General features: G+C 38.6%; 2 long non-coding RNA genes across 2 annotated transcripts; one reads left to right on the forward strand and one right to left on the reverse strand.

The window, feature by feature from the left end:
* Positions 1-1,058: 1,058 nt before the first annotated feature.
* On the forward strand, positions 1,059-2,494 carry LOC139129787 (uncharacterized). Its single transcript, XR_011551674.1, has 4 exons — positions 1,059-1,407; positions 1,562-1,821; positions 2,205-2,299; positions 2,421-2,494. It is a non-coding gene; the product is annotated as an uncharacterized lncRNA (long non-coding RNA).
* Positions 2,495-10,317: 7,823 nt separating this feature from the next.
* LOC139125812 (uncharacterized) lies at positions 10,318-15,294 on the reverse strand. Its single transcript, XR_011550360.1, has 3 exons — positions 15,132-15,294; positions 11,677-11,970; positions 10,318-10,720 (listed from the first exon to the last, which is right to left on the reverse strand). It is a non-coding gene; the product is annotated as an uncharacterized lncRNA (long non-coding RNA).
* Positions 15,295-15,530: the final 236 nt, after the last annotated feature.

Genomic DNA, 15,530 nt, shown 5'->3' on the forward strand with positions numbered 1-15,530 from the left:
GAAATTGCACTGCAATTGGATCCTGAAGCAAGAGATCAGACCGGCTATCACCTTGTATGCTATCAGCGTTTCACTAGTAAACGCCGGCTTGCACAGGCAGAGAAACGCAGAGAGAAAGGTAAGCTACGTAAAACGCTTGCCACAAGTGAACCGACGGAACTGAATGATGACAGTGAACAACAAGTGTCTCCCGTAAAACGATACTTAAGGTCAAACCCTAGTTCAAGATCCATTTCTTCAGCCAAGCGGAGAAGTATACACGTACTGCCACCGATGTGTATATTATGCAAGGGTGAGAAACGAAGGGTTGACCCGATTTCAAGAAAGAGGTCAAATGAAAGACTTGTCACTTGTGAAACCGACGGACGTACATTACTTAAAGCTGCCGAATTTAGGAAAGACGAGAAACTTCTACTGCAGTTGAGAGGTCAAGACTTGGTCAGTATTGAAGTGAAGTATCACAAATCATGCTATCAAAGTTATGTCAGATGTGTCACTTATTCATACCAGAAGAAAACAGAGGAAGAAAGTGGTATCATGTATGCACCATCCTTCAAAAAATTTTGTGATGAAGTAGTGCAGAGGAGACTAATAGATAATAATGAAGTTGTTCCAATCAACGTGTTGAGAAATATCTTCGTTAAAATGATCAATGACATTGAAGATATTGATGCATCATCATACAAAAAAGTGTATTTAAAAAAGAGACTCAAACGACGATTTGGTGATAAAATCAAGTTTCTTCGACCACACATGCACAAATGTGAACTGGTAATGGCTCACAAAGAATCAGATTCAGCTGGCCGGATCCTGAACATTACTCATACAGATTCTGAAAGCGAAGAAGATGAAGCAGAGTCACAGTCACTAACAGCACACTCTAACAGTCAGCAGCATGAAATGCTTGAGATGATTCACTCTGCCATGAATATTCATGCCACTCTAGAGAAAGCTCAAGGTGTTGCAGAGTGGCCTCCTCGGGCAGAAGATCTAACAATCCAGAGAAGTAGAGATATTGTACCTACCAAACTTTTTAATTTCCTGGCATGGTGTACTGGCTTATCACAGGACTTCCATTCACAAGAACGTGTTGATGTCCAAGCTGATGTTGAGAACAAATTGTTATCAATTTGTCAGGACATGATGTTCTTGTCTTCTCAAGGACGGAAACTCACCCCTAAACACTTGTCACTTGGTATGGCAGTTCGTCATGTGACTGGATCTTCATCATTGATAGGATTGCTCAATGGTTTAGGGCACTGCGTTTCACACTCAAAGGTGTTAGAGCCTGACACAGCACTAGCTATCCAACAACTCCATGGCGATGGTTTGCCACCAGGTTTTTGTCAAGAAGTCTTTACAACATTGGTATGGGATAATAATGATTTGGTGAAGAGACACTCAGTGGTAAGTACAGCTGATTACTCAGGTCTCAAATATCACTGTGACAGTAGTTCTGCATTTGTTTATGTATTTGGTAATCTGCTACTGTTAATGTTATCTTTTTTTTCAAGTAGATCATAAGTGTTAACAACATCTTCTGATACAATTTCTTTTTCAGGGAAAGGAACAACTCACAATACAAATGGAATTATAATTCAGAGGAGTCTTGGAGATGATACAGATGACAATGACAGCAACCTTTTGATATCAGTAACAGTCACCAAGTCAAAGCAAAGGACGCTTCAAGTTCCACCCACCAATATTATTGAATACCATGGCAGACCACGCCATGGCCCTGCACCGTCAGGTTGTACATTATGAACTATAAAATCATCACAGTCATTGTCTTCAATGCAGGCATGGTCAAACATTATCGTTGTAAGTAGCACAATTAAATGCACAACTCATTTTACATATCAAACTTTTACATGCACAGTCCCATACATTCAATGTGTTTTAAACCCTTCCCCTTCATTAAACAATTTGAAAAGGTGTGTAAACAGTAAACAAGATATTTTGCACATGTCCATCATAGTATCAGTACTCCTTTTTATATATCCCCTCTATTTACACATTAAATTTTCCCTTTGTTAAATAACTTAAGATTAAATGCACTGTGACATTCATACTTGCATTTCCCAAGCATTATACAAATAGTGCTGACATATGGGACAAGAACTGTTGTAGTTTTACAATATTGTTACGTCACTATAATGTTACACTGCCCTAGAGTAAAGCAATATTTTTCAATGTACCTGTAGGTTCTAATGTGGATGAAATTTTCCTGAATCAGGGCAGAGAAAAAGAAATCCCATTGAACAAAGACTTGGCATTCTGGTTATGCAAGACTGTACAGGTTTGTATACTTTGTAACTATATTGAGTATTTTCAGAAAACATGTCAATTGTATGAATTTGATAAATTGTTTTGTATATTTGCCAGTCATACTGTGTTACTTTTATTTTTTTACTTTGAAGGTTGAGGGAGAGGAATGTAACCTTTTACCCTCATGGACTGGATTTAATCAGAAACTTTCAGGCAGTGTCACCCCACCTGTCGGCAAAATTGGTTATCTGCCGGTGATTGACGCCAGTCCAACGGACAAGTCTACCGTAAACACAATACTCAGTAGAAGTGTTGACACCACCAATAAGCTCAGCCTGCAAAGTATTGTTGTCACCATGGATCAAGCAATTTACTCGAAAGCACAAGAGATACGCTGGCAGAATGAAGAGTATACACAACGTCTAATTCTACGTCTTGGAGAGTTTCACACAGCTATGTCATTTCTGTCTACAATAGGAAAGCGCTTCAGAGATGCTGGATTAGAAGATATAATGATAGAATCCGGTATTTTAGCCCAAGGCTCTGCAAATGGTGTTATGAGTGGCCATCATTACAACAGAAGTGTTCGCTGCCATAAACTGGTCGCTGAAGCTATGCACCGTATCCGCTTCAATGAATTCCTTGACAGCTTGACTGAAGAGGAACATTTAAGAGTGATCACCAGCCTTATCCAACTTCGTGAAAGCTACCCCCATTCGCTAATCGATGAAGTGGAGACGGAAGAAATTAAGCAATTACTACAGAATTACACAGACCATGTACAGAAGTGCTGTGAAAGTAACATCAATTATGCTTTCTGGAATTCCTATTTGGAAATGGTACAGCTTCTACTCCTCTTCATTCGAGCAACACGTGAGGGGAACTGGCATTTACATCTATCCACACTAAGAAAGATGTTACCGTGGTACTTTGCGTATGGTAGAGTTAACTATTCGCGCTATCTTCCAGTTTATCTACAAGAATTGTCAGCCTTGCCTCAAACACACCCAAATGTATATGAGAAATTTTGTGAAGGTGAGTTTGCTGTGCAGCGATCTGACGACCATCCATTCTCAATGACGCCATGTGATCAAATTATTGAGCAAACACTCAATCGTGAGTCAAAGACAAAGGGTGGTCTGGTTGGTTTCACACGAAACAAGGGTGCACTCCACCGATGGATTCTCAGTCATCCAGCACGTTCAGCTATTGCAGCAGGTTGCTTCACCCAAGCTGGTAAGACAGACAAGCAGTCAGATCACAAAGACCTGACACAGTCTAGAATGAAGAAAGATGAGTCTGATGTACAAGAGGTGATATCCACCTTGCTGTCGATGGGGTCACCATTTACTGGTGATAGTGATGACCTGCTTGTTCATCTTACAGCTGGTACATTGGCTGGTGAAGAAATCACAACAGATCTCACCACTGCATATTTCAAAGGTGAAGAGGCTTACCAACAATTTAATAAGATCACACACTTGAATGGATTTCCCTCCTTTCAGGAAAAACATGCGAAAAAGCATACTTTTTGGTCAAAAATCTCACTTGTAACCGCATATTTTTGGGAATTTTTTTTTCCGTGTACACACACTATTAACAAATATTTGAAGCTCATACCAAAGTATTTCAAAGACCATAAACAACTCAATGCTATTTCTAGAGCCTTTTTCAAGGTTTGGCCCACAGACTATAGGTAGCTGTGGTCTACGTAGCTGTTGAATGATATTGATGCGGGGTGCATCAGGCTTGTGACTTGCATAATAAAGTAATCTGAGGAACGTTCAATAAAATTGACCCCTCTCTGCCGGTAATGACCATTGAAGGAACTTTTGATTATATCACACATAACGATGCCCTCACTGCCTCTAGTGTCATGATGGCACATACTATACGCATGTTTTGGTGGAATTTTTGAAATGGTATAGGATCGGGTATGCTGTTGTAATTAGCCATTTCGGATCATATAATGAAACAAATTAATGTGCACAAGAATGCAGCCATATCACGTTCAAACAAAATCAGTCCATCGAAGGACAGTGACCTATGTTTATGTTTTAAAGACATAAAAAAATCACACCAAAATTGAAATCAAATGGCTGTCTATTGACCATATGGATCATAGCACAAAATTAGTAGACATGCATATGTATGCCATAGTACTTAAGTTTTGTACCAAGTCTCAACAACATTGGATAAGGAATAATTGCATATGATTAAGCCTCAAAGACAAGAAGAAATCCAAAAATGACCATCTAGCAGCGATATTGGGGAAAATGACAATCTGGCAACCATATTGGAACATGTCACGAAGTACATTGACATGTACATGCATGCCATAGTGCATGATCTTTGTGCCAAGTTTGGACAAAATCGGTGTAATGACCTTTGAATTAAGCTTCAAAGACATGCAAAATTCCAACAAAATGGCAGTTCTGCAGCCATATTGGCTCCTATCGCAAGGTTAATTGATACATGCATATGTATGCCATAGTTCTTTGCCTTTGTGCAATATTTGAACAAATTCGGTTCAAGGATGTTTGAGTTATGGTTCAAAGACATGAAAAAATCGCAACAAAATAGCCGCCTCACGCCCATATTGGATCGTATCGCAATATAATTCTACATGCATATGTAGGTTATAGTGTTATGCCTTTGTGCCGAGTTTGAACAGAATCGGTTCAAGGATGTTTGTGTTAATTGTTCAAAGACATGAAAAATCGCAAACAAAATGGCCGTCTCACGCCCATTTTGGATCGTATCGCAATATAATTCTACATGCATATGTAGGCCATAGAGTTATGCCTTTGTGCCAAGTTTGAATAGAATCGGTTCAAGGATGTTTGAGTTATGGCTCAAAGACATGAAAAATCGCAAAAATATGGCCACCTTGCGGCCATATTGAATCGTATCGAAAAATAAATCGATGTGCATCTGTAGGTCATACTGCTATGCCTTTGTGCCAAGTTTTAATACCAGATATGAACTGAATATGCTCACGTGTTTTACACCAGGTTCATTAATAGTAATACGCTTCACAGAACAATGAGATATATGTTATCACTATATGTAGCAGGTTTTTTTAAACTTCGCACAGTACACTCAGAGTTTAATCACTAATTACAAAAAATTATTTAATATGCAAATGAGTTGTTAATTAACTTGACACTGCTCAATGCTTTATGGGAAAATAAGATATCCATCAGATCAACATTTGTAGCACGTTTTATTTAATTTAAGGCTGTTATTTTAGAGTAATGTCACTAATTACAAAGTTCATTAAATATGCAAATAAACCCTAAATTAACTTGACACTGTTCAATGATTCATAGCACAATTAAATATTTATCAAATCAATATCTGTAGCACGTTTCACAAAATTTTGGTGCCGAAATTTCAGAGTTATATACCTAATTACAAAGTTTATTAAATATGCAAATGAACCCTTAATTAACTTTACACTACTAAATGCTTTACAACACAGTTAGATATCTGTCGTATCAGTATGTGCAGCAGTTTTCATCACATTTGATGCAGTTATTTCGGAGTTATATGACTAATTATAAGACTTCATGAAATATGCAAATGAGCTAATTATTAACTTGACATTGCTCAGTGCTTCTCAGTACAATAAGATATTTATCAGGTCAACATCTGTAGCAAGTTTCATCAAATTTAACGCTGTAATTTTGGAGTAATATCACTAATTACAAAGTTCATTTAATATGCAAATGCCCCTTTAATTAACTTCACACAACTAAATGCTCTACACCATAATTAGATATCTGTCGGATCGGTATCTGCAGCAGATTTCATCACATTTTGTGCAGTTATTTTGGAGTTATATCACTAATTACTAAACTTCATAAAATATGCAAATGACCTATTGTTAACTTGACACTGCCAAATGCTTCTATGTACAATTAGATATTTATCAAAACAATATCTGTACCCAATTTCACTGACTTGGGTGCCGTAATTTAAGAGTTATATACCTAATTACAAAGTTCATTAAATATGCAAATGAACCCTTAATTAATTTCACACTACTAAATGCTTTGCACAAAAGTTAGATATCAGTCGGATCAGTATCTGCAGCAGATTTCATCACAATTGGTGAAGTTATATCGGAGTTATATGACTAATTACAAACCTTCATAAAATATGCAAATGAGCTATTTATTAACTTGCCACTGCCTAATGCTTCTAAGTATAATTAGATATATATCAGATCAATATTTGTTGCCAGTATCATCAAGTTTGGTGCAGGAATTTCACAGTTATGACACTAATAACAAAAGTTCATTAAATATGCAAATGAGAAGATAATTGACATGACACTCGCAGTATCATCATAATGTTCTTAGATTGTCATCTGTGAAAAGTTTCATGAAATTTTGTGCAGTATTTCTTGATATATGTCTACACTGTCATTACCGTCTCCATAGGGAAACCATTGTACGGAAAAAAACGATATTGCATAACTTCATTAATATGCAAACCACACTAACCAAAATCTAATCAGTTCTTGCAAGTAGCATATGGTACCAGTGTACAAAATCTGACTTGAATCCGTTCAGGCGTTTTTGAGTTATCGTGTAAACAGACAGACAGACAGACAGACACACACACACACACACTAACACACACACACACACACACACGGACAGACAGACAGACATCGCTATGACAATAGCCCACGTGTTTACACACGTGAGCTAAAAATTGGTGCTGCAGTGTCTGAGAAACGGCTGCGGACGAAGGACGGACGCACGGACGGACGCACGGACGGACGGGACCCAATCTGTAAGTCCCCGCAGGACTTCGTCCGCGGGGACTAACAAGTCAAATCACTAACACATCAGATTATTCTGACTATTTAGCTTAGTTTAGTTTAGTTTTGTTTAGTTTAGTTTAGTTTTAATTTTGTTTACTTTAGAATACTTCAGTATAGCTAAGGTTATTATGAAAATAACGCAAAGAATGTATATCGACACATAGATTTAGTCATAAGCGCGCGTTTAGCGCGTCCGGCGATGCGTTGCACTAATGTCTGAATGCTTACTTTGCGGTATTTTCGTAATAGTTATTATTATATTACCATGCCCTGTCCGTCGCATTTTGATTGGTCGAGCTAAACCACGTGACTGACCAAAAATACACAGTAATGGTTAGATTACATGCCCGTGAATATGAATAATAAGATTAACGACTCAAAGTATCGTAATTTTACAGCTCAAACGTAATTCATAATCAATCACAAAATAAAATGGAGCACTTGTAGGTCAATTTAAGTTACTTTTTTTCTGAAAACATCTCCGGCTTTGCCAATTTTTGACAGCGCGCGTGACAGTGCGTCGCGTATTGCTCAGTTTCTGGGGCCCAGTTGTCGTTCGCTTCTGAAATTTTCGGAAATTTTGAAGGTTTCCTTGCGTTCGATGATAATATAATGGAAATAACAGACTCCGATCTGAGCATTAACGTTTATTTGTGGGCATGGACTCGAGGAAAGCCAAATTAACGGGCTCGGCAAGCCTCGCCCGTTAATTTTTGGCTTTCCTGTCGCCCTTGCCCACAAACAAACCTTAATGGTAAGCGCGTCGCACGGTATTTCTATATCATACATCTCCTTTTTTATCAAAAATATATGTACCCATCGTTTCCGATGCATTATTCCATACACTTTAAAGGCATATTCTGCGAGCGGGTTAAGGGTAAGCGCGATCTTTATTTACATCGCGCGCTCATCCAACATCGGATGTACGAGCCGAGCAGCGATGTCGTGCCAGATTTGTACAGTGCCGTCTTGGTGAACTGTCGTTATTACCTCATAATATTTTTCACCTTCAAACATCCGTAATACATTTACTTCTGTTTCTTTTATCAGAAGTTATTTTCAAAGTACAGTATGGAGTTTCAGTATGGAGCCATTCAATGATGCAATGTTTATCATCAAATATGAAAGTAAATGGGTTACTGCATGCCCGTTACGTGCCCGTTTTTACGGAAGCTCGATTCTATTGTTTGCGAAGGCAAATGTATAGTAATTTATTTTATGTTATTATATTTTATTTTATCTGAGTATCTACCTGTTGATTGCTGGTTGTCTGCAATACATGTACATCAGAAAGAATGTTGTTATCCTCTATTTAATAAATCAACTGACCGTGTATGCCAATTATTCTCTCAAATATATGATAATTAACTAGTCAAAATCTAGTAGTTACCTGCCTCAGATGATCAGTTGGTAAAAATACTGATGACAGCTATCTAAAATTAGGTCATTCTAATTTGAAATGGAAGTCAAGGAGCGATCAATTTTTGTACTTAGTTAACGAGTAAACACACACTTTGTAATACCATTCCAAAGTCAAAAAAATATCTGCTAATGCTTTAAAACTGGGAAAAGTTTTTAAATTATTACAAAATGCGGTAACTGTTATTACAAAGTGCGAATTATTACAAAATGCTGATACCCTTGTTACATTTTGCGTAGACAATTTTTTATTACAAAATGCTGATACCCTTGTTACAAAACGCGTAGACTGGTTTATTACAAAATACTGCAAACGTTATTACAAAATGCGTCAGTTATTACAAAATGCTGATACCCCTTATTACATTTTGCGTAAGTTATTACAAAATGCGTCAGTATTACAAAATGCCGCAGTACAGACCGCTATAATTATCGAAACGGTTCGTAGACTCCAATGGAAATAATCTCAATCAGTGACGGGTGATTTCAACGACGATTGTCTGCCAGTGTAGTATTGAGTGAACCATAAGTCGTTGATTGTTAACCAGGGCAGCAGAGCGTACGTTTCGATGACGTCACATAGTAGGCGATCTACTTTCGAAAGGCTGTAGATATGACACCGTAATAATGCAATCTTTACGAACGTCTTTTTAATTGATTTAAAATACCATCTACCTGTGAAATTGCCGATGAAGAATCTGGAGATAGTCCCTGCCTCTGAAATCAGATATCAAAAACCAACACATCGGAAGATCGGTCAATATTTTGTTCGGTTAACAAATAACCTTTAACGTTTAAATCGTTCGTGAAATATTTCGAATTGCAATGAAACTAATTAGCAAAATACGATCAATAGGCAAGGCTGCGTTAAAATAAACGGTGGCGCGCTAGCAATCTTAGGAATGATTTTCCAAACGGCGTCGGCCGTTTGCCTGCAACTCTATTCAACTACTGAATGCTCTTCAGTGAACTGGGTGATCGTTATGAAGTTACAGTGGGAAACTTATATATCACTCAAATATTATTCAATGATTTCATGATAAATTATCAATGGTAGAATTTGCTCCTCTGCTTTTGTTCTGCTAATGCACATTGTACTACAGCTAGCTGGCAGTCGAAGTCTGTGACGTTAGTTGCCGAGCAGTTAACCGAAAGGTCATCTAGCGTGCAGTGACCTCTGACCTCGCTTGAAGTGATAGGTCTCCCGGGATAGCGATAGCCGAAACCGCAAAGATGCCTCAACAAATGCCATTCCGTGGAAGTGGAAGACAATCAGATTAGTATTAATTTAATATTTGCGATTAGTTACTTGATGTCGGACATTCATCTCGTAAGGAAATGGGCGACCTCACAACACTGGGTTCACAGTTCCTCAGATCATCAACTTGTATACTCGTTGTAAAATGTTATATTAAAATCATTGCCAAACCATTGCTGTGGACTCTCACCAAACCAAACATTTTCAAATACAACCAGGACATCAAGCGAGCGATGCATTGATGATGTTCTCTTTTTAATGCTCATCTTACAATTTATAAAACTTGGACTTTTATTTTTACATGATTGCAGGAATGACATCAATTACAAGCAAGTCTATCGTTTACCCTCCCCCCCCCAAAAAAAAAAATGTACCGGAACGACTAACTGAATAAAGAGTTCCACAGTGGTCTAAGGATATTAACAAAAAAACAGTACTATGATATATATTATATATATATATATATATACATATATATATATAATATATATATATATATATATATATATATATATATATATATATACATACCACAATAAGTTAATAAACGGATGAAGTTTACAAATTCTTGTCTAGGCATACTTAGACAAACTCGTATTGTATCGGTGGCGAGTGGCACTAGCTGCAGCCACTGAAGAGTTTAAAAGGAACAGGCGTCTGGAATATTGTAACTATCAACATCCCTTTGCTATAGCAACGGAGTCCGCAACACTTGTTTATTGTCAGTCTAGGATAACGCTATATGACAAATCTCCGTGACTGAGCGTGGAGAGTGGGGGGCGACGTGAGGTGCTGTACAACTCATTCAGGTACTTTGATCTTGAATGGTGCTATTGACACTGTGTATATTTGCTGATGAAATGCTTGCAGTTGGGACAACGATGTGTGACTTCCTGATATTTGGACATCAAAACGGAATGAAACAACAGCACCATAACCTGAGAGAGAGAGAGAGAGAGAGAGAGAGAGAGAGAGAGAGAGAGAGAAGAGAGAGAGAGAGAGAGAGAGAGAGAGAGAGAGAGAGAGAGAGGGGAATTATTTGACGTTTTTGGCTTTTGAGGTGACAAAATTCATAGTAAAGTCCAAGGACAATTGCATCTTTGCATAGTTTTCGAAATGGGTGCCCAGGCTGTTGGAATGGACCGTTGGGTGAAAACTATACTTGCCAATGCTGTTGAAGCAGCGCACTCTCATGACCGAGCTCGATTACTTTGCAGTTAACACTTGCCCATTGTGAGTCAATTCAACTTTTCGAATTTGTTTCTGTTACCATGCCACAGTTCACGTTTCTGTTGCTCAAGTTCGGTTTTCTGATAGTAGGCGTTATGACATGAACAAAATTTAAGTACTTTTCAAACACATTCCAAATTAAGGTAGTGTGCGCCTCGGAAATGAAAGTCGTAAACTTTTGCTCAAACTTGCCTTAAGGAATTTTTCAACCATTCTCTTTACAAATCAAAAGTAAAAACCAGGTGTCACCGTGCATATTTTGTACTAGATATACAAATAACCAAGATTAATTAACCGGAATTTGAAATTCAAAATGGCCGCCATCTCTGTGTTAACTCTATGGAGAAAAATAACATTTTTCAGAATTTAGAAAAACTAAGCCGGCGAAAAGTTTTCTTAAACCAGGAGTTGAAAATAAACCCACTCAAGTGGTAGATCAGAAAACATTTGTAAAAGGTTTAGAGTCCGAATATCTGTCCCTGAGTCGCATTCTACCTTAACTCTTCTCTATACATAATTTGAGGATGTAGGGCTATAGGGCACACAACACTTTTAAATTTTTTCATAAATCGGGACGATTAAAAGGTCTAATTATCCCAATGGTTCAAATCGCGTTCTAGACAAACAAAAAAGATGTCATTTTCTAAGTTAAAACTTTGCTCACCCGCAAAGAAACATGATAATACACCACTTCCACGCCCCTGAGGTGGCAGATCTCTCTCTTTCAGTCAAGATGCTCTGCGCACACTTTGGACATGTCATGGCGACTCGCGACACTCCGAGAGAAGGAACTGCGGAGATCGTTGTGGTCGTCGTTACATCTACGTCTGTGTTGGTGGGTTCTGTGGCAGAAATGCCGGTGGTTGGCAGTACGCATGACCGGAAGAGGGCTGCTGGACCGGCGCGGGGTCGTTGGCGGCCGGCGGAGACGGCTGACTTGGCCCGTCAACTGGGGGTTCTGCAAAACGAACGAAGGCAAAGTTATCGAGTAGACCTTGCTGATTTCAAACGGAGTAAAGCAAAAAATTACCATATTCATCAAAATACTGACTGCAGCTTCAAATCTGTGACAAGCCTCAGTGAATAATGTTAGTTGAGTCATAGTTATTTCAGCTGGAGGTGTCGAAAATATTTGTAGTTATGGAAATTGAAGTCAATTACTTCTTTGCTCATTTCGATATGTGTTATCATTGTCACCCATGACGATGCCAACGTAAAAGTTTGCATCTCCAGTTTTTAGTTCTGTGTTTGTCTCTCTATAGGGTTTTAATTTTAATCGACTAAAGGGCGGTCAAAACACAACCAAACTTTATTTTCAGAATTTTCAGCCGGTTCGCAAATAAATAAAAAAATCTTTAAGAAAAAAGCCCTAGGGTCACTATTAAAAGAATGATCCATCAAGTCTTGGAAATTGCAAATTCTCATTTCAAAGTTACAAGACGGGGGGAATGTACTTAATGTTGACAGCCGATGAAGAAACATAGTTGTCAACGTAGATTTTATGTTCTTAAATATCCTAATTAAGCTAGTAATCAAACTCTATAACTGAACGCTCTCAATTACCTGAATCATGATTTGATTTTGTTGGTAATAGAATGTTTCTGATCATAAATTTATGTTTTGACAAGGAAATGTGAACGCTTGAATACTTAGCGAAAAAAATGGGCTGCAAAACTTTGCATGGAGCCAGGTAAGGTGTTTTAGCGAAACAAAATGATAGTTATCAGTTCATTCGCCCCTTACCCCTTATAGCACAAAATTACAGATTTGACTTCCTTTCAGTTACAAGCTAGCCATGCTTGCTCGTTCATTGTCATAATTTCCGAAAGGGCTCAATATTCGCACGTGACCTCAGACGTTTTCATGTATAGAAGTTCTGTGAGGCAGCAGGTGTGTTTCATTTCACGCGCTATAGTTAATCAAAGACATACGCGAGATTTTGCGAGACCTTTGGTAAAGTATTTCATTTCTCAATATACTGGTCTATTTCTTTTCATTTCCAACAATCTGATTACGTAGTGTAACACCCGCACATGAAGCTTAACGCAAACTAACGGCAGTTGAGCTATCTCTCAATAAATAGCCGACTGCCAAATTTTCCAGCAACAAGGTTTCGTGCGACTTAATTGTCTCCGAAAATGTGTATCTTAACATTCGATCAACGTCATACGATGTTGATGATGCTCAAGTGAATTTCAATTTTCACAGTCTTTGACCCTCCACTTTAAATCACTGTGTACAGTGGATCGCTGCATAATCACAGAATACTCGAGTAATTAGTCCCCACGGACACCGTCCGGGGGGACTTATAGGTTTGGTCATGTCCGTGCGTGCGTGCGTGCGTCCGTGTGTGCGTCCGTCCGTGCGTCCGTCCGTTCACGCAGATATCTCAGAGATGCCTGGAGCGATTTCATTCAAACTTGGTACAAGGATTACTTCATATGTCATACAGATGCACGTCAATTTGTTTTTTGATACGATCCAATATGGCCGCCAGGCGGCCATTTTATTATGATTTTTTCATGTACAGAGCCATAACTCAGACATGTTGCAACCGATTTTATTCAAAGCTGGTACAAGGACATTGACCAATGTCATAGATATGCACATCAATTTGTTTGTGATACGATCCAATATGGCCGCCAGGCGGCCATTTTGTTACGATTTTTTCATGTACAGAGCCATAATTCAGGCATATCTCAACCGATTTTATTCAAACTTTGTACAAGGACATTGACCTATGTCACACATATTCACGTCGATTTATTTTGTGATACAATTCAATATGGCCGCCAGGCGGCCATTTTATTACGATTTTTTCATGTACAAAGCCATTACTCAGGCATTCTTTAACTGATTTTATTCAAAGTTGGTACAAGGACATTGACCAATGTCATAGATATGCACGTCAATTTTTCATGTGATACGATCTAATATGGCCACCGTGCGGCCTTTTTTTAACGATTTTTTTCATGTACAGAGCCATAACTCAGGCATATCTCAACGGATTTTATTCAAACTTAGTACAAGGACATTGACCAATGTCATACATATTCACGTCGATTTGTTTTGTGATACGATTCAATATGGCCGCCAGGCGGCCATATTATTACGATTTTTCATGTCCTGAACTACAACTCAGACTGTATCAAGCGAATTTATTCAAAAGTATTTTTATCACAGACCTAATGAGAGGACTTATCCTCTCTGAGGACCTGTAATCAAAGTACCCATTAACAAGTGGGGACTGTGTCATCAACGATGACTTGTTTTCCTAATAATATGTGACTTGCATTGGATCGAAAGTGCAAGCTTCTCTGTACGTATTATCATGCACTATGTAGGTTGACCCCATTTACAATGTTATATTTTCCTGTGTTCCAGATTTAAGTTTAGCTCGGTCTAACTATAAGTTTTGCTCCATGAAAATACGATCATCCCCCCTGATAAAAACAATCAGCTTACACTGTACATAAACAGATCAGCGATGTCATTGCATTTGTTACATTATCTTGATATTCCTTAAAAATTTGTCTTGCTAAAATGTCACACAGTGTGACCTTATTCTCGGTCTCCGTTACTCAAGGTCTTAGCCACGGTCCCTCTCATTCTGGGTACCCTGACGTGGCTTAACTATATCGTTGCTGGGAGAGATACTCAGGCTCCAACACTTAACCTTGATTGAGACATTGGACTCATCAATTCTCACTTGAATCTCTGTTAGACATATGCTCCGCATTTCCATTGAGTATGTCAAGTTTTTGCTGTTGTTATGGAGGGCCCTGAAAGGGATGTTCTCGATTTTTCTCTCCCAAATGTACATTCGATTTGATCATGAGGACTCTAAAGAGTGTCATGGTGTCAAATACGAAATTCCGGGGGAGGGGCGGGGAGAGGGCGCCAATAGCGTTTACTTCGGGAAGCAACAAACATACCTGCCAAATCGATTGCTTGAAATGACAATCAATTAGACAGGTTCGCTGTCTCCGCATAACGCCTTATACAATCCCTGGTTGGAATTTTCAAAGATGCCGACTTTGGAGGTATCCCATACTGTACCTCATTCCAATGCCAACTTCCTCCCCTCTGACATGTCTTATGTATGCTAGCCGTTCTTACCTATAGACGATGGCTTCTCATCCATCTTGTCGTAAACGTACTTCAGTGTAGCATCAGTGAGGATTTTATGACATTGTGCATATAGGGGTCAAGATATGTGTGCGACTGCGGACTCACTTGCTCTCGGTATTTTTGCACCCGGCGATTCAGTTGACCTCCTACATCGCAGACTAAATGTCAATGTGATTGGAGACATCACGTGGTCACACTTTCCATCGTTAAATATGCAAAACAACGTCGTATCTAGATTTGCAGGAATGTTGACGTCAAGTTCCACATTGTTTTTGTTTCAGTGTGGCAAGTGTTGGTTTCTTTAATATTGCATCTCTACATCACAGTTTCCAGACCGCAAACGCGGCCCCGTATTATTAATATGGCCCTTCCCGTCGCATTGAAAGT

Source organism: Ptychodera flava, chromosome 3, assembly GCF_041260155.1.
Source record: "Ptychodera flava strain L36383 chromosome 3, AS_Pfla_20210202, whole genome shotgun sequence".
In the NCBI taxonomy this organism is placed as follows: Eukaryota; Metazoa; Hemichordata; class Enteropneusta; family Ptychoderidae; genus Ptychodera; species Ptychodera flava.